This window comes from Pelobates fuscus, chromosome 5 (genome assembly GCF_036172605.1).
Source record: "Pelobates fuscus isolate aPelFus1 chromosome 5, aPelFus1.pri, whole genome shotgun sequence".
NCBI lineage: Eukaryota > Metazoa > Chordata > Amphibia > Anura > Pelobatidae > Pelobates > Pelobates fuscus.
In genome coordinates this window covers 36,512,411-36,532,400 of record NC_086321.1, presented here as the reverse complement: position 1 = coordinate 36,532,400, position 19,990 = coordinate 36,512,411, and the positions used below count along the sequence as shown (strand labels likewise).

Sequence of the window (19,990 nt, the reverse complement as noted above, 5' to 3'; positions counted from 1 at the left end):
CTAAAAATCACACAATGAGTACACACAACAGAAGAGAGGTGGTTGCAATACATAGTGCGTTATACTTAAATCCAACATATATTACACCTCTTGATTAGTCTGTACACCTTGGTGGCCACTATTGCACCCCCTCTCTTGTATTATATAGTGAGGTAACAATAAAATTGTGTGTTCTGGAGACACCGCAAGTATGACATTTTCATTATGCTTCTTTGATGCACATTTCAAATTAAGTATTTTATATTAAGGATGTTTTATCAGCATTAATGCTTGACTTAGGGCTAGGATTATGCTAGTGTTTAATCTTATGGCTAGGGTTAAGAAAAGGGTTAGGGCTAGGGATATAGCATATGTTGAGACAAGCACTAGGGTTAAGGCTAGGGTTATAATTAGGGATAGGGCTGGGGTTAAGGCTAGGGTTATAATTAGGGAGAGGGCTGGGGTTAAGGTTAGGGTTATAATTAGGGATAGGGCTGGGGTTAAGGCTAGGGTTATAATTAGGGAGAGGGCTGGGGTTAAGGTTAGGGTTATAATTAAGGATAGGGCTGGGGTTGAGGCTAGGGTTGTAACGAAGGATAGAGATGGGGTTAAGGCTAGGGTTATAATTAGGGATAGAGTCGGGGGTTAAGGCTAGGGTTATAATTAGGGATAGGGTTGGGGTTAGGGCTAGGGATTTGGTTAGGATTAAGACTAGGGTTAAGGTGATGGTTATGGTTTAGGGCTAAGATTATGGCTATGGTTAGGGTTAAGGTGAAGGTTATGTTTAGGGTTTATGGTTATGGTTAAGGCTATGGTTAAGGTCAAGGATGTGTTTAGGGTTATGACGGCGGTTAAACCTAGGGCTAATTCAAGGTTTACGGTTAGAGTTTATAGTTAAGGCTAGCGTTATTGCCATAGTCAGAGATATGGCTAGGGTTAAGATGACAGTTATAGTTAGGGTTTCCGTGTAAGGCCTTGGTTATGGCTGTGGTTAAGGTTAGGGTTAAGGCTTGACTTATGGTTAGGGTTAGTGCTCTTTAATCAGAATTCAGTAGTGGACAACCTCTTTCTGCCTGAGATTGGTGGAAACATAGGTGTGCCCAGAGTGTTAGATTACTGTGAAATTTACCATGTAAACTTCAGTTTAAAACAACTAATTTAGAAAATTACGTACACAATACAGATTTTTCTTTTACTGCCAAGCATTTTCATACATAATCATGATTTGTTTCTTCAAAAAGATAAAAATCGAATAATGACTTTTGCAAAAGTGCCCCTAGAGATCTGTGAATAGACAGATTGGTCCTGCTTTAGGGTTTGTCAGGGCACACCCATAAAACCCTTCCCATGAATTCAGCAATACTCCTAATAATTATTTGATAGGAGAGGAGCTGAGGAGAAAAATCATGATGTTACTGTCTCATCCGCTACTCTCTTGTAATATCAAACAGCAACTGCTGCCTGACAGTATAGCGCCCCCAATAATACTGAGCAGGTCAGGACATGCATGTTCTGCACTTCCCAGATCCCACAGTGTCATTCAAACCATGCATTAAATAAAATAATGCATGGGTGATGTCATCCACTGCGCAGGATGGGAACTGAAAACATGATTTGCCCATTGAAATAACAGCTAATTTCCTCATGATCATAGTTTTCTCTAAAAACACTTTTTTGATTTGGTTAAAACGTGTTTCTCCTGCAACAGAACCTCTAGGGTCAATTCTGACACATTATTTCAATGTCTGCTGTCTAATGAGACTTACAAGACACTAATGGGCTTAATTAGCATGAGTTGTCTTTCAGCTTGGAAAATCAAGTCAATATTACAGTTTAAAATAATCACCATGTTTTGCCTATATCAAGATTACATATTATAATATATATATATAAAACTTTTCAGCATTGATACAAATTCTACAAAAGATTGCAAACTTCTGCACCATTGCACAGTTTAGTGAATAAATCCCACGAATAAAATCTCATTTTAAGACATTTCTAGTTAATTTTTTAGAAGATAATAAATAGAATATTGATTTAAACATGACAAAGTCCATACATAAACATGAATATGTTTCCTGTATTCATAGTAAAGTTAGAAACAAAACGACATAATGTAATAACTATGTATACATCAAACATTCCAGCCAACTATCACTGAGGTACATGTAACAGGTGTGCTCACCAGTGATATACATTGCTGTCTCCATAGTCATTAACGATTGGCTAATAATGCAACTTCTAGTATACATAATGTGTGCACTAATACTGAAAGAATGTGGTAATATTTGCCAGTGCATCATTACCTGTGACATGTTCTTGCAGTATGCCACAAATACACTTTTACATCAAGTTTGGGCAAAAGTCAGACCCCCAGCTGTCTTAGATCTGCACTGTAGGCTGAGGGATCTCATTTTTGGTTAATATTTTGGGTTATGCATTAAGAATAGTTCTTTAAAAAAAAAATATGGAACAGAAGGGTTATCAGCTTCAATATTCATTTTGTTTCCATGGTGATTACTTTACTTTTAGAACTTTGCCCCAGAAATTCTCATAGTAGATGTAATTTGATGTGTTTTGAAAAGTTGTTTCAAAAAGTGCTCATTACAAACTACACCTTAATTCCTTCATATCAAACATCTTAATTCCTTCATACTACAACACCTTAATTCCTTCATATCAAACATCTTAATTCCTTCATACTACAACACCTTAATTCCTTCATATCAAACATCTGCCTGGCTGTGACTCTTCCATTAACCATTTTATACAAGTCCATCTCTACAACCATGTCATAAGGTATCAGACACACTAAATATTTTAGCAGACAATTCAGTGACCATTTAAAAAGTTAGGATCTAATATTAAGTAAGGGATCTGTGATAACTGTAATAGTTAATCTGCAGTTAAATCCAATACATTATTTTCAGGCATTAATCCGCATCATGCACTTACACTAAGAATGAATAAAACATCAAAAGTTATAAAAGTTATAAAGAAAAGAAAAAGTTAGAAGTTCCTGCAGTCCCCCAGAGTGGTTTCTGCTGCTGTCCAGAGGTGGGATTGATACAAAAGGCAGATGCTCACCTTGTAATGCAGTGTCTAGGTCCAGAAGGCTTCTTTAGCACACTTGATGGCAGAGGTCCTGGTCTTCTTGGTAACAGAAGATACTTTCTCATCGAGCAGAAAGGGAAAGTAACACGTCATAAGAAAAGTACGCCTCCAAGATGTGTTAATTGCAGCCCAGCAGTCTGTGTATCCAGCTTCCTTCACAGTCAATGCTCAGTGCTGAGGACAGCTACACTGATCTGTGTCCTCAACTCACCAACAGCCCACAACTGCCAGCCCAGGGCTCCTCAAAGAGCTCCTTTATGTCACTAGAGATCCACCAAAGCGACAGAGCTCAGCTGCAGCCTGTGGAGAAAGTCACACATTCACTTACTCACAAATCCTCTTTACACAGGAAGCCCCAAGAGGGAGATGTTGCAAAAGAATCCAGGTATAAAATGAACCAACATGTAACTAAATAGTATCAATGCAACAGGTGTGGATTGTCTGTGTTTGTGTTGTTTGTTTAAAATTGCTGTCCAGTCTCACAGTACAGTCCTGAATGACAGGCATGTATATATAGTGTATAAGTGGGTGGGGTGTCCAGGGTGAGAAGTATACATATATACCACTGACCAAAATTAGAAGCAGCTGGAGATATTGAGGGACAGGAGATCCAGAGGAATGGAGGAACTAGGGTGGCTGAGGGCTGTAGGCACTAGGTCACTGGCTTAGCTAACAGAACAGGCTGTCATTATACAGGGAGAGCATATTGGGGCCATTGATAGCTGCACTCAGGAAAACAGTTTTCTTGGATAGGAAATAGCTTCATATTTCAATAACAGAGCCACTTTTGATGAAGTGAATTCTCTGTTCACCTCTGAAGAAGTCAGTTAAGAAATGAGGTGGGGAAAAAAAAAATCAAGAGAAATGGCAACAAATGGGAGGGTTTGCTAAAAAGAAAAACAGGAAAATTGAGCCAGCGGTTGGAAAAATATTCTCTGAACACTAAAGCAGTGTGAGGCTCAAAAAAGAAAAGGAATTTGTACATTTTTTTTAGCTGAAAATTAAGTTGCTGCTGATGCTGCAAATATACTGAGAATCCTCCCAGTCAACAAAGCAAAACATGCATTATATCATGTAGTACATTGTATTACATGTGTTTTATCACTACTGTTATTTTTTTTTTATTTTTTTTTATTCATACTAAATATATTAACAACCACACCACAGTTTGGTTCATTGATAATTATATATATGTAAAATATCTCTAGAGCTGTGATTGTGACTCCTCATATACTTAGGTAGCTCTAGATGGCTGAGGTGTTGGGAGTTGTAGTCCACAAGGAATTAACCTGGAAGGTCTGGATGCTGTTGTTTACATCTAAATTCATCGATTTAATATTTTTCTATTGTACATGCACTGCTTCACAAAATAGATAATGTAAAAACTTTCCTGCAATAGAAGAATACGCCATTCAATTTCTGTTTATATAAAAAGCAATATAAAGCAGAATATTGCTTATAAAACATTGATACCAACGCATCATTCTATTTTCCCTGGCACCAATGGCCTTCAAAACACAGAGTCACTTGGAACATAAAGAAACCCTGGTAATGAAATATATCACTTTAGCTTCAGTGGATTTGTTTCTGCTTTGTTGATAAGCTTATTACCATTGAGTGACACACAATTATTTGTTCAATGCTCCATGCAAAGCATACACTTCATGCTGCTGACTGCTAAAGGGACAGACAGGGAGCTGGTGGACTGCATACAGTTTGCACTTTGACATACAACCTTTAGGTGGCGCCATTGTTCCAGAAAACTGACTGATCACTGAAGTCCCACTCCCATTGCTAAGTAATTACTGCCTGAAAATCTACTCTGTTCCCTTGCCTTCTACAACTTACCTGGTATTACAGGATTTTTTCTACTTAACAAAGAGGGGTTTATGATGAATATAACTCCCTTTCCCTTGACTGAACTTAACCGTTGGTGACTCAGAGTAACAGGAATCTTACCGACAACTAAAATTATTGTATTTAGTAAATTATAGTGTAGAATCACTTTATCACACCCAGAAAAATCAAACAGAATTACGCTTTCAAAGTAACTGTCCTCTGAATTAAAAATACATTTAACCCCTTAAGAAACGCATTAATAAGACACCATAGAATGTTTAATATACATATATATCTCTATAAATCCCAGCAACGGGGACATTATATAATGATTCAGGATCTTTAAAGACTGGTTTGTTTTTCTGGAATCATCATTAATCCATTGTTTTTTATAATTACATTTGAAATTTACAGCTTGTATGTACAATTCCAATTTACATAATAGACCTGTAAAATGAACAGATTTATTTCTTGGTGTCCAGAGCTTCTCCAGACGTCAGGACATTCACGTTGCATTATATTAAATTATCTTGAAAACAATTCTAATGCTATCCTCCTTATGATGCTCTAGTGGTAGGTTAATGGAGGGTCCAGCCAATCTGGGAATGAGGATTTTCCACCAGAACATAGGACTATAGTCAGCTGGTACCCCACAGAGTTTAATGCTAACAGGAGAAGATGTCCTAATGCAACTTGCATTTCTACCCATTCTGGAGCTGATACATTTCAGCATATGATACAAGGGCACACACTAAGTAGTTGCTGAGAGGAGAAGTTGGGAATCCTGAAGTTATACTGTGGTTAGTGTAGTGGTGTTGTGGAGACAAGCTCAAGCACCGTGTGTAGTGGTGTTGTGGAGACATTCTCAGGCACCAAGTGTAGTGGTATTATGGAGACAGGCTTGCAGACTATGTTGAGGTCTAGTAGAAAGCAGTTGTTGTTGGGGGTTACTATTATAAATGGTGTGGAGCTGGACAATAGTGGTCTTGTGAGATGTCTTCCCGGAGATATTGCTCATAGAGACAGGAGACATATTTGTAATATTGTTAAGAGAGCAAAGCGGGAAGGGGAATTGGATGTACTTGTCCATCTAGGGACAAATGGCTTGGCTTGCAATGTGGTTTCAGAGGTAAAGGAAGTTTTTTGTGTTTTTGGCAATGATATACGGCAGGTTGCTTCCACACTGTCATTCTCTGAAGTTCTGCCTGTGCATAACACTCAGAACGATAGGAGGATGTATATTAGGGACTTTAACTTGTGGCTTGGTGAATGGTGTCGGGAGCAAGGATTTGGCTTAATTTCTCATTTCTCATGGTAGCTCTGTTTGGAATGGAAATAAATGATTATACACTCATATACAGTATAATGTGTACACTATAAGGTGACAGGATAGAAAAGAGGAACAGCTGCGTGGTATCCAGTTTAAGAAGCTTCTAGAATAAATGTTCTCAATACCTGTGTTGTGAGATCCTGCTGCCACCGTTTACTCCCTTTTGGCAAACCCTGTTATGGTACCTGCCCACTCTTGTCTCCTCCACCTGGTCTTGTGTTTTTCTCTAGTTTTACATCAGTTTGGAATCCTTTCTCCACTGTTGCACCATTCTGACATCAGTTACCATTCCAGACGCTCTGTCAATGCATTAATTTTTTGAAACAGTGTCCTCGACTCACAATAATGATGCATGCTAGGTGGCGTCACCTGATTTGTGATGTACACACATGCTTTAGGAATACAAGAATTATGCAAATGGCTTCAATCCCTCTATGCCTATAATTAGCTCATTCTGAGGGCTAGCCGGTACATATAATATCTATAATACTCTATAGTGCGTTCCTTGCTCTCTGTGGTATTTTTGACTCGGCCTACCTTTTTTTTTAATATTTATAATTTTATTCTTAATACAATGATAATAACATTGCCAGAGATAAACATAAAATACAATTATGTCCAAAAAATCATTAGAATGTGGAGGTAGTTCAAATAGGACAAATACCGACATATCAACATTCTAATAGCATAGTTTAAGGCAATATACATATATCGTAACAAAAAAGAAAAATAACATATATTAATTGGACTGCAGCAATTGGGGCCCACTACTTAAGTGTGGGATATTATGTATCCAAGGGTTCTCCCCCCCCCCCCCTTTTTAAAAAAAAAGAATTTTACCATTCTCTATTGTGTTCGCCCTCCCCATTACTACACAATTAGTCTCTTCCTTAACCTAAACTATTAGCTTTCCTTCTAGGATCCTGCCAAGGATGCCATAAGTCACGATAGGAAATTAAATTTCAAGAAATATCTATAAAATTACTTTCCACTGTATATTGATAATCTATTTGATTAATTATGTCTTGCCATGATGGGCGTGATTTCCAATTACGAGCTATAGAGATCTTAAGTGCAAAGAGAATATGTGTAATTAGATACTTGTGTTTTTTCTCCAATATGGGGAAGTCTAAATTAAATAGAAAAAGAGATGGTGTAAGTGGTACAGTGTCCAGAATTAACTCTGAAATCAAAGTAGATAGATGGGCCTTTATATCATTTAATAACTCACAAGTATACCATATGTGGAGTATTGCACCGATCTCTTTATTACATCTCCAACATAAGTGTGAATATGCTTCGTATATTTTATCTAGTTTAGAGGGAACGTGGTACCATCTGTATAAAATCTTAAGATGTAATGCAAGCAAAGATATACATTTAATATATTTTTTAAATTGAATAGTGGTTTGGTACAATTCATAGGGGGTATAAGATAAAAAAGACCCGGCCTATCTGGACTATCATGCACTCTGGTATCTTCTAACCTGGGTCTGTCTAAACATTCACATAAATCTATTTTATCCTTGTCTTAGATTATTCTCTGTGTTAAGCCCGGCCACTAGTAATACACATTCTAACCTATCCTCTGGTATATTAGGTTAGGTGCTGGTTCAAGAACAGTGTAAAAGCTTTAAGTTCTCCAGCATCCCGCGTTCTGCTGATCCGTAGGTTAATAGCTCCAGTATCACATGCAGGTCCCATAGCTAGTCTGTAAGGGCCTTGATTGGTTGTTATTGTGGACCACCAGTTATCCACCTGAATTGTTCACTGGGCATTTATCCGAGAACAGGACTCATTACGGGGGTGGGGTGGGAGGGGAGGCTGTGCATTCATGGCATTTATTAAATCTCACTTGGCAAGTTTAAATGTATCTCATTCTTTATGGCTAGATATTCAACTCAACCAACTTAAGTTGCTCCTGGTTCTTTATACACTAAATGCTGTGTGCTATTTACAACCTCAATTCACTGAAAACACTTTTATAGACAGACTAGGCATCACAATCTGTTGATAATGGAGTCTCAGTGCTCTTATTAGCATGCCACAAACTGTTGATACAACATATCTTTTGCTGAAGAAAGTTACAATAAGAGGTTTCACATATTACGTTTTTGAACTGTAATCTCTTTTCAGTTGTGCCTACTCTAGTTTTTTCTGGACAGCTCAGTCTGCCACAAAATATGTATACATTTAGCAAAATGTCTGTCCCACTATGAATTACAGCAATAATATCATGGTTTATGTTTCTTTTCCAGGCAAGGTAAACTCTATCTTTAATTTGAGTCCAATCATACTAATACCATTAACTTGGAAAATATCTTGCAGATAAAGAGACCTATTTGAAAACCAGCAAAATGTAAATGCCCATGTCTTGGTTACAAAATTAGATATTATTATTCATGTAGAAAATCAATCTGGTGAGTTACCACCATTTAATTAGGCTGTAATTATGCCAATTATCCAGCAAAAAGGCATATTGTCGATTGGCAAAGGTGGATCGTCCATTCTTTTCAGATATTCAGTCTCAAAAGTTAGATTTTACAATTAGAGATTGATTAGTTGCCAAGGAGATGGATTATACATGACTGCCAGTCAGTTCACCAACTGGTAGATAATGCAGAAAAATGGGATTTCAAGTTAGATAATTAATGATATAAAGCACTCACAGATTGTATATTTCATGTGCTGTCCAAATTCAATTTTTCCTTAAACTGGCAGTCAGTTTTAAATGCTCAGTAATATCAACTGTAAAGTGTGCATTCCAAAATGAGATACTAGGGTATAATTGCTAAACAGAGAATTGTGTATCAATTGATCATGACAATCAAATTCCAGAATTTAGTGCCAAGAAAAACTGGGCTGTAGAAATGTCCATCTCAACTTGGTAAAATTGTGGAAACCTGGCTTGACTTTACATCAGTAATAAGCATAACATCAACACTTGTTTACCTTCAACAGTGTGTGGAGAGTACCACCTCCATGCCCTCTGTACTTGGTGTCGAGTACAATTTGCACAATTTGATGAAAAATTATAGACATCATGCTTAATGCGTGAAATGTCAAGATTTTTTTTAAGATCTTGGAATGCATTTAAAAAGTCAATATTGAGGTATTATTTAAGACAGTGGTTCCTCATTCAGTCCTCACTCTCCTCACCCACCAGTACATGATTAGAGATTAACCAGTTGTGTCTATGATGTATTTTTGTTTTCCTAAAAACACTTTAGACACAACTGTGTAATCCCTAAATCCAGGAAGGTTGGATTACTTTGGGAACCTCTGATTTATGTGATGTCTCAATTGCAGTGTTATAAACAATGTAGCATGATTATAATATTCCTTTTTACAACTTGTATCAAGGTAGTATACAGGCTTCATGGAGTGAGTGGCGTAGAAGAGGTTTATTTAAATCATCAAGGACATAACGGCATGCAACATTTATGGCCAACAGATGATCTAAATAAATGTTTATTCCATGAGGCCTGTATACTCCATTGATACAAAGTGATACATGGTGCTCACATTTGGCAGTGGACTCACTTATTAAAGAGAAACTATAGTGCCAGGAAAACAAACTTGGCACTGTAGCTTCCCCTTCTGTTAATAACACCTTCAGTCACTTACCTGGGTCCAGCGCCAATGTCCCTCGGCGCTGGCTCATCTCAGCCTATGCTCCTCCTCCGCCACCGGCTGCTGGTGAGGGAGACCTAATGCGCATGCATGGCAAAGGCCGTGCGCGCACATTAGACCTCCCCATAGGAAAGTATTATTCAATGTTTTCTTATGGGGATTCCGTCGACGCTCTACGTCCTCCTGCAGAACGTGGGGACGTCGACCGTCACTTAAAACACTTTTAGTGCTGTAAGACTCCGGAAGCACCATCTAGTGGCTGTGTGAGAGACAGCGACTAGAGGTGGGATTAGCCCTGTAATCAAAACACTGCAGTTTCTCCAAAACCGCAGTGTTTTGACTAACACAGCTAAGGGGAGAGGGGAAAGGTACCCAGACCACTCCAATGGAGAAGTGGTCTGGGTGCCTACAGTGTCCCTTTAACAATGTTCCCATGTGCAGTATCCTACCACTTCTGTGAGATGTTTTACACTCTAACTCCCATGCTCCAATGGTTCTTGTAAGGAGTAGCAAACCCTGCTCTTCAATGACATTCATCATTATAAATGGTGCTATAATAGAGCCGTAGCCTTTTCCATAACTCACTGTTATTGGCTCGTTCTTGAACACTTGACATTTTAAGGTCAACATTTTTAATTTGAATCAAAGATTTTCAATCGTCTATCAATGAAAATATCTACTCATCTACACCACTGGGTAAATATTATAGAAGTGATTAATCCCAATGCAGCTAGAGGACTTCAAACTGTTTGTGAAAAGGAACTTAAAGAGACATTAAATGCTGACATTGATTTCCATAAAGAAACCTTTACTATTCTAGCTGCTGCATTTGAACAGGCAAGCAATAGCACCGGCAATGAATCCTGTTTTGGACAGAAAGAGGTTTCACATACCATACCTTATTCTTGTCATTATCGCATCCAGCAGAAATCCAGTGGAGGTTTATGGGATATATAGTTCAGTCCAGTGTAGTACAACATGCCCCTAACAGTCCCAATGTGGAACAGTACTGATATTCAGGTCCAGCCCTGTCATCCCAACTTTGTTCCCTAGGAGACCTCTCTGCAAGTTAATCTATGTAATGAGCATAGGTTATTATGCTGTTTGGAGTGTTCCTTTAAAGGAGCACTATAGTGCCAGGAAAACAAGCTCATTTTCCTTGTACTATAAGGTCATTAGGTCCTCCCCCCACCCTCAGGGCCCCCTCCTGCTGAGCTGAAGGGGTTAAATCCCCTTCAGCCACTTACCTTTCTCCAACACTGGGCTCCCTCTGTGCTGGGTAACTCTCCACCAACTAGAGACGTCAGATCCAAATACACATGCGCAGCAAGAGCCGCGCGCACATTCAAACAGCCCATAGGAATGCTTTACTCAATGCTTTCCTAGGGACGTCCAGCATCTTCTCACTGTGATTTTCACAGTGAGAATCGCGGAAGCGCCTCTAGCGGCTGTCAGTGAGTTAGCCACTAGAGGCTGGATTAACCCTCAATGTAAACATAGCAGTTTCAGAGGTTTCAGCTGCAGAGTTAAAACTAGAGGGACCTGGCACCCAGACCACTTCATTGAGCTGAAGTGGTCTGGGTGCCAATAGTCGTCCTTTAATAGACTTGCTGATAAACAACACTAGTTATCAGATTTGTGAATAAGTAAATTCCACTCTACTCCAGCTGGTATTTAATGATGTTATGTTTAGAGGGTTACTCCAAGCACAATCAACACATCACTGATTTGAAGTAGACATGGTGCCTAGAGTGTGAACGTGTAGTATTTCACTAATAGTGTGGTAACTGTGTGAATTTTATATTACCTTGCAGTATTGATCTGTTAGGTAATGGGTTCTCTGATATACTGGCTTGTAGGTAACTCAGATCCATAGGTGTTTACCAAAAGCATTCTAGTACTCTGGTACTTCTGTTTTTAAATTAGTCCATTACTCATTTTGTATTCTCTTCCCATTTAACCCCTTAACGCCGTTACTGTGTTCTATGCCGTCCCGCTTTAAGTGGGCTTTAAAGCCGTTGCGGCGGCATAGAATGCCGGAACGGCTTCGAGCCTTGGAACGCCCGGGTTACTTACCTTCCCGGCGCTCCGCTTCAGACGTTTCATGGTGTTTTGGAAAGTTAGAGAGTCACATATAAGGCTTGCATTTCATTTTTTTGGCATTGAAATTTGCCAGATTGGTTATGTTGCCTTTGAGAGCGTATGGTAGCCCAGGAATGAGAATTACCCCCATGATGGCATACCATTTGCAAAAGTAGACAAGCCAAGGTATTGCAAGTGGGGTATGTCCAGTCTTTCTTAGTAGCCACTTAGTCACAAACACTGGCCAAATATTAGTTTTTTTGCTTTTTTCACACAAAACCAAAATGAACGCTAACTTTAGCAAGTGTTTGTGACTAGTCTTTCTTAGTAGCCACTTAGTCACAAACACTGGCCAAATATTAGTTTTTTTGCTTTTTTCACACAAAACCAAAATGAACGCTAACTTTAGCAAGTGTTTGTGACTAAGTGATTATCCCACTAAAAAAGACTAAACATACCCCACTTTCAATACCTTTGGTTGTCTACTTTTTCAAATGGTATGCCATTATGGGGGTAATTCTCATTCCTGGGCTACCACACCATCTCAAAGGTAACATTACTAATCTGGAAAATTTCAATGTGAAAATGGAACGTTCTATATTTGACCCTATAACTTTCCAAAACACCATAAAACCTGTTATTGGGGGGTACTGTTGTACTTGTGAGACATCGCTGATTACAAATATGTGCATTTTTTTGCAGTAAAATCTAACAGTATTATGAAATTCACAGCTAAAATGTCAGACGGAAATACAAATTAAAAAAAAATCTTATTTTCTCACATTTTTTTTAAATTTTATTCATAATAAATTATGTTCCATATATGAATAGTTAATGATAAATTAAAGCCCTGTTTCTCCTGAACAAAATGATATATAATAAGTGTGGGTGCACATAATATGAAAGAGGGGAACTACGGGTGAACAGACATATAGCGCAAATTGCAGTTTTTGTTTACGTTTTGTTTTGATCAGAACGTGCACTATTGACTCTGTCCTGAAGGGCTTAAATACCAGGTGAGTGCTGTCTCCAAGGTCTGGTTCTATTTCCTCTTTGGTTAAAGTCAAACTTTAGAGGTACTCCAGCACTATATAGTTAGGGATAAATATTTGTATACAAATGCAGAAAGAAAAGTCCTGCGCTCAACTCCCATCACTACTGGGCGGCTGCAATGACTACAGTACACATCAGCCCCAATACATAGTAAAAACCAAAGAAAAACATGTTACTTGCGCTCTATCCTTTATCCCTATGTATTTTTAAAACAAATGGAGGTCTTTTAGTTACCTCCAATGGCCATGAGAGGATTGAGCCCACCTGCCACATCAAGGCAGACCCCCCTAGGTGGGTCCTAACTCTAACCATTCACCTTGCTTCCTTGAGCCTCTGGCAAAAATCTCTAATGAGACAGAAAGGGGTATTTTTTATATATACACCCCTATACATTATTAACCCTTAATAGGGAACACATGGTATGGGCGGCTGCATTGTAACAAGGCTGAGTAATACAAAAATTGGATACAAATGCAGAAAGAAAAGTCATGCGCTCAACTCCCATCACTACTGGGCGGCTGCAATGACTACAGTACACATCAGCCCCAATACATAGTAAAAACCAAAGAAAAACATGTTACTTGCGCTCTATCCTTTATCCCTATGTATTTTTAAAATCCAATTTTTGTATTACTCAGCCTTGTTACAATGCAGCCGCCCATCCCATGTGTTCCCTATTAAGGGTTAATAATGCATAGGGGTGTATATAAAAAATACCCCTTTCTGTCTCATTAGAGATTTTTGCCAGAGGCTCAAGGAAGCAAGGTGAATGGTTAGAGTTAGGACCCACCTAGGGGGGTCTGCCTTGATGTGGCAGGTGGGCTCAATCCTCTCATGGCCATTGGAGGTAACTAAAAGACCTCCATTTGTTTTAAAAATACATAGGGATAAAGGATAGAGCGCAAGTAACATTTTTTTTTTGGTTTTTAATAAATATTTGTATTCCTAACACTATAGTGTTCCTTTAATCGAGGTGTGCAAAGGATGTTCTCCACCTAACCTACATCCATCTGGGTGCAGGTCAGTAGTTGAAAATGTCTATAAGGAACAAAAGAGATTCTAAAAACAGGGCAGAGAAACAGACCGGGAGTTAGTAAAGACAGAGACCCGCCTTATGATGGTCCTGAGATCTCATTAAATGATTCAGAACTCATACCTTGATATGAATTTGACACGTCAGGTTAGCCAACAGCAGAGTTGCAATTCTATGAGTAAAACACAACAACCCTCCGTTGTACTGAGTAAGAAGTGAATACACAGAACACAGACGGATTGGAAAACATTACTGGTCTGGTGAATCACTGTTTCTGCTCTTTCACCCTGATGGAGTGAATTTATGTTCAGGTCACACATTAAGTCCCTTGTTGAAAGTGAAGAAACTCTTAAATACCAGGGGATTTCCGAACATCATTGCGGATCAGGTGCATCCTTTCATGGTTTGAATCCACCTGATAATAGATATTTTCAAAAGGAAAATAAAATTAACACTGGCCAGGAATGATTCCATATAAGTCCTCTCTCTCTCTCTCTCTCTCTCTCTTCCTCCCTCTCTCTCTCATTTTCTGCTCTCAGTCTTCCTCTTTGTCTGTTGCTCAATAATCTATTTTAATAGACTAAACTCTTTGCTTATTTCTGTAAATACATAGATTTTTTTCCCAAGAAAGTTTATTTAATCTACTAGAATGTCACTGTGTACCTTCTCCAGCTCTCCCTATTAAATATAATGTTTTTACATGGAATTTTATTTGCTTGCAATGTTTTTTTGTAAAATCCTTTTTTATCTTAAATTATACGTTAAAAACACATAGTAAGAACAAGGGATAAATGTTGATTGTATTAAGGCAAACAGTGTCACAAATCAGCAAGGCTGTATAGATATAACGAATAAAAAAGGGAGACCATCAGAAAACCAAGAAAATAATTTTTGGGAGGGGGAACGGGTACCAGCATATAATAGAGACAGCTAAAAAGCAAGAAATATGACTAGCTAATGACAGAATGAATTTCAGAGAAATGGAATAAGAACAAATAAAATATTCACAGCCTCTAGCAAGTGACAGAAATAAAATCAGAAAGTGGCATTGAAAAATTGCAGCAACAAAATCTGGGTATATGGGAGATGTAATCATTATTGTTGCGGAACACAACTGCAGAGCCATGTCACTGCGTTATAACTTTGGCCTTACGAACATATACAATTAGGCCTGCTGTAATAGCGGAAAGGTAAATATATAATTGCTTAAAGAAGTGACAATTGCACTGCACCTTGCATACAAACTAAAAAGTGCTTAATAAATCACTGATGTCCTTATAAGCAGTTCACTGAATGAATTATTAGTTTTATATCAATGCCTGAATAAAACACGAGATTGGAACCTTGAATAATAACCAAAATAAGATATGACTGTGGATGACTCATAAAATAATACTCAAAATCATAGAGCAAATAATAAATGTATAGTTTTAAAATATATTAAGCATTACATATGTAATGGGATTTGCAATATACATTTATTTTAAGTTACAATGATTCGAGATGAATATCATTGTCTGGTGGCAATGTTCTACTTGCACAACGTGTGTAAGTTCCACTCATCCTGTTCCTCGAACCACTGACATGGACAGTTGCATTTACTCCTGCTCTCATTGGCCCTTGGGTTGCACCTTTCCTTGTCTTCTCCATCCTAAGACCCTATTCTCTCTTTGGCCATACACTCCATCATCCCAAGCTTCAGGACTCAGCAGTGAGCAGACAGTCCTAAACTTCTCAATTATGTCAACACACATATTGTTATCAGTGACAATACCTACTGCAACCTGATGAATCCCAGAGCAGTAGTCACAATCTTAGTTCTGTTTAATTTCTGATTGTGGACGTGCACTGATCCATTACAGCAAGTTTTTATGTTACTGTGTTTATGTATGTGGTTTTTTTTGTATGTGTGTGTGGCGAAACCAACCTCGCCACTGGGCCCTGGAGAAGCCTGTTTGCTAGCCTCCTACCTGCTGACTATGGCCCCTGGGTTATTTGGGGCATATTGTACTTTATATTGCTGCTACTGGCCCTTTAAAATCATCGATGGACATATTGGGACTTTTGGGATACTGTACCTTTAAGACTGTGGAGCATATTACAGTAATACTGCCTTTGGTCCTTTAATATCATGTATGAATTTATGTGTTCAGTTAACCTGGGTTATATGTATGCAGCATTCATCTGATTGTTCGGTAGAATCACTCCATTCAGTATATTGAGTGAAACTACCGAACAACCAGACCACCCAGGAATAAGTGTGCCTCCAATTACCGTTTGCAACAATGTTGCAAACGGGTAATTGGCAATCAGTGTAATGTATGCTTTGTCCTCTGGGTGGCCGCCATTCGGGAAACGAACACGTGGCGGCGGCCATCTTAAACTACCGAACAGCGGTGTTTTGCCGTCGAGTGTCTGGAACTAAAATCGGACACTCGACTAGGTAAACACCGCTGAGACCTCCATACTTCCAGAAATTCGTATAGAAACTACCGAATGACCCGCCGTTCGGTAGAAAGAACCCCACAAACAAGGGAATTCATTCAAACCCTCTCCAGGCTCTATAACACAGGCAATTCGTCTGTTTTCATTCCCTTGTCTGTGACCGACCGCAGGGCCAAAATGCATGGAACTGTTTTCGGATACTTTACCCATGCGGTCGGTCAAATCTTTGGAACCCCATATCTCCCGAACCGTTTATCCGAATGACCTGATTTTTGAATATGTTGTCACCCCGAATAAGGGCTATCCAGCGATGCTGGATTTAAAGGTGTACCCCCTGTTTTTGGGGTACATACAGAACCTGGCTAAAAATGTGTACCGTATAATTGGGTTTACTGTTATCTGAGGGGAGGGGATGTGTGGGCTGAACCATGTATGTGATTGGTTATTTTATGCCTCCCCCTGGGTGTGGCCTGTAAGTGTACAATTGTAATAAAAGCCAGGCTGGATGAGCCAGTCCAGAGTTCCTGTTTTACCCTCAAAGTGATGTGTCGTCTCATTATTGGGGGAAGGATTTATTGCATGCTGTTCCAGTTGACTGCTAGGAGTACAAGCCTATTCGTATGGTTCCTATTCAATGGTCTACAGCATTCATATGCTTGGGATAATTTAAAGGTTTCTCGGATTCGGTGATTGTGGTGTCTGCCAGAGTGCTTGGAGTCCTCAGGAAGCACTAGGAGCATCCATTAACGGAGGTACCCAGTCAGGGTGCCAGGTGATCCGTTACAGTGTGTCTATGAAACTGTATTTCTAAATATGTATGCAGTATCCAAGCGAATAGCTAAATATATAATTTCTATGCGGACAACACGAAAATCTATTTGTCCTCTCCTGATCTCTCTCCACCCCTCTTGACTTGTGTCTTTGGCTGCCTCTCTGCTATTTCCAACTGGATGGATGCTCACTTCCTTAAATTCAATCTGTCCAAAACAGAACTTCTGATCTTTCCTCTATCAAGTGTTGCTACTTCTGTGTCTGTCTCCTCCAAGTCAACGGCTCTACCATCAGCTCCGACCTCTCCTTCACCCTTCATGTCCAGACGATCGCCAAATCCTGCTGCTTCCATCTCAAAAACACAGTGCATATCCACCCCTATTTAATGTTGTCCTCTCTGGCCTTGACTACTGTAATCCGCTTCTCAGTGGTCTTTTGTGTTCATCTTCCTGTTCTCCAGCACCTCCCATGCCTTAACCCTCTGTACGTCCCTACATAAGATATAAAGCTCAATTTAAAATTCTCTACATAAAATCTCTACATAATACTGCTCCAACATACCTAATACACAAGTATGTCCTGTCTAGGTCTCTACGCTATACAAAAAAACCTGCATCTATACTCTGCCGATACTCCCACCTCTGATGCTCATCTTCAAAAACCTACATACTCACTGGCCTTTGATGATAGCAGGCCCAACACTATGGTCATTTCAGCTGCTCTGTTTTCCTTTGGATCTACCAGCACTGCTGGACAAACTGCTATTACAGCAAACACAGTCCGTGTCAGATCAGCACCATTCTCATCTTCCTTCAGAATGAATCTGATGATAAATACTAACCAAATAGAGTACTTTTTTCTGAGGTAGTAATTTTTTTTTTTTTTTAGATTTCTATATTTAAAATATGTATCATCCAATATAATATATCAGGGCTTAATAATTGGTACACGCGAGAGCTGACATTTACTCTTCCCAATTTACATGTTGAGTCAGTTTGATCAAGTACATTACATTATGTTTTCTAGCAAAATAAAATTTTATTTATTGCTTAAAATAAAATTATCACTATGGTCTCATGGAATTTTGTGAATTTAGTCTGTGCACATAATGTTACAATTGTACAAAATGACTGAATACATTCACATTAGTTATTAATGTAGAATAATATAGAACAGGTCACATAAACAGTCTTTTTGTTAATGTAATTAAATAGAAAAAACAATCCTAAGCATGAAGCTACCCATTCCTGAATGAGCATAGACCTTCTGAACCTGAACAGTCTAACACATTTTCAAATTAAAAATGGTTGTCAGTAGTAGACAACTTTGGAAATAATCTCATTACAGAAATTCACAGCAGGCAGCAAGAATAAACACACAGTTTATTAACAGTTATTAAGTTCGTATTCAGCAAAAAAAAAAAGATCAAACTGTATTTTTATGGGACACAAAAAGACCATGTTCAAGTTATAAAATTAGCATATACAGTATAATATTATGAGATAGTATTGTGACCATCAACAACTTAAACATAGATTATTTCTCCAGAGTGGCCTCGAATGGACACTTCAATGATCAGCTAATTGTAGTGATTATTGTTTAATGAAGTCATGGGTTTTAAGATGTCCAGTTTTTGTCAAATAATTTTTAAGTAGCTTGAAAAAAAAAATGCAACTCTCCCAACACTCAAGAGCACAACCTTTTAGCTAACACTGACATAATGCAAATACAACTCCATGTAGTAGTGTGTTTAAAACCGGATACAGATTAAGGAATAGTTATACATTTTACAAGGCTACTTAAAATCACCTGTCTTAGCAAACGAATAATGGGATTCAGTTACACCATATGGCCATATCGTGTTAAGCCCACCATTACGTCACAGTACCCCAATATTGGTGGGTCCTACTCTAATTTTAACATGAGAGATTAACATGCTAACTGCAATACTTAAACTGCTTCCAGAGTCTCCTTAATTTAATCTTTCCTGTGGTCACCTCCAAAGGGGCTATATGGTGTAACTAAATCTGCATATTTATTTGCTGACATAGGTGATTTGAAGTAGCTTAGTAAAATTTAAAACTGTATTTTTTGTAAAACTGTATTTGTGTGTGTGTGCTGTTCCTAAATGCTCATACTACTGCATGGGGTCTGTACGTATTTGCATCATGTCAGTGTCAGCTGAAGAGGTTGTACTCTCGAGTTCTGGGATATTTGGGATATATTTTTTTTTAAACTACTTAAAAATTATTTGACAAAAACTAGGTGGCTTGCACTCATGACTTCATTAAACCATAACCACTACAGTAAGCTGATCCATAAAGTATCCCTTCAAGGCACTTTTGAGAAATAATCTACGCTCTACCTTTCTTTTTTTGTAAAAGTATAAAAAATATATTTAAAAGTATATATTATGTGCATGGTGTATAAAACCAATTAAAAACTGAACAACTTGCTGTACCTGGCATTACAGTAGTTTAATATGCTTCCCTAAATTAATTTTTGAAGTGACTGGAACCTGAAGAGTGAGATATGTCATTATTTAAAAATAATTAGTCCAATCCCCTGTGCAACTGCTCCAACCATTGTTCTAATTCTCTCACCTAATTGCTATTATTACTGGCACAACCCTATCAAAATAAGCAATATGGAGGCACACATGGGTAGAATTCTTAGCCTTCTGTGGAAGAGAGCAGGTTGTGATGACACAA

At 38.4% G+C, this 19,990-nt stretch overlaps 1 protein-coding gene and 1 long non-coding RNA gene across 2 annotated transcripts in view; one reads left to right on the top strand and one right to left on the bottom strand.

The window, feature by feature from the left end:
- HAPLN1 (hyaluronan and proteoglycan link protein 1) overlaps nt 1-3,327 on the bottom strand; it is a 122,033-nt gene extending 118,706 nt beyond the window's left edge. The window contains exon 1 of the mRNA XM_063453711.1: nt 3,067-3,327. The gene's annotated coding sequence lies outside the window, so the exon portion shown is untranslated. The remainder of the gene's footprint in view (nt 1-3,066) is intronic.
- An 84-nt stretch (nt 3,328-3,411) lies between these two features.
- Nucleotides 3,412-19,990, top strand: part of LOC134610644 (uncharacterized) — a 53,332-nt gene continuing 36,753 nt past the window's right edge. The window contains exon 1 of the long non-coding RNA XR_010090870.1: nt 3,412-3,478. This is a non-coding gene — a long non-coding RNA (uncharacterized LOC134610644). The remainder of the gene's footprint in view (nt 3,479-19,990) is intronic.